This window comes from Chrysochloris asiatica, unplaced genomic scaffold (genome assembly GCF_000296735.1).
Source record: "Chrysochloris asiatica unplaced genomic scaffold, ChrAsi1.0 scaffold00002, whole genome shotgun sequence".
In the NCBI taxonomy this organism is placed as follows: Eukaryota; Metazoa; Chordata; class Mammalia; order Afrosoricida; family Chrysochloridae; genus Chrysochloris; species Chrysochloris asiatica.
In genome coordinates, this window is record NW_006408520.1 from 23,726,125 (window position 1) to 23,726,591 (window position 467).

A 467-nucleotide genomic window follows, 5' to 3' on the forward strand; every position below is an offset into this window, starting at 1 on the left:
CATTGATGGACGTAAGTGTGGCAGCGGTAGTGAGGTTGGCCCAGGATTGGACATTGTTTCGTTCTGCTGTGCATGGGGTCGCTATGAGTCGGTTCTGACTTGATGACACCTGACAACAACAAGTAACACCTCTACTAGAAAAAGACAAATAACCGAATTAAAAAATGGGCATAGGACATGAACAGACACTTCACCAAGGAGGAGATCCGGGCACCCAACAAACATATGAAGGAATGTTCATGATCACTAGCCATTAGAGAGATTCAAGTCAAAACAACAGTGAGATATCATCTCACAATAGCAATGACAGAAAAGATCAAAAAAGCAGAGGACAATAAATGCTGGTGGGGATGTGGAGCAACTGGGACACTCCTGCATTGCTGGTGGGATTGCAAAATTGTCCAGCCTCTCTGGAAAGCATTATGGCACTTCAGCCATAATTGATTGGAATACCAAAAAGGAGCTCT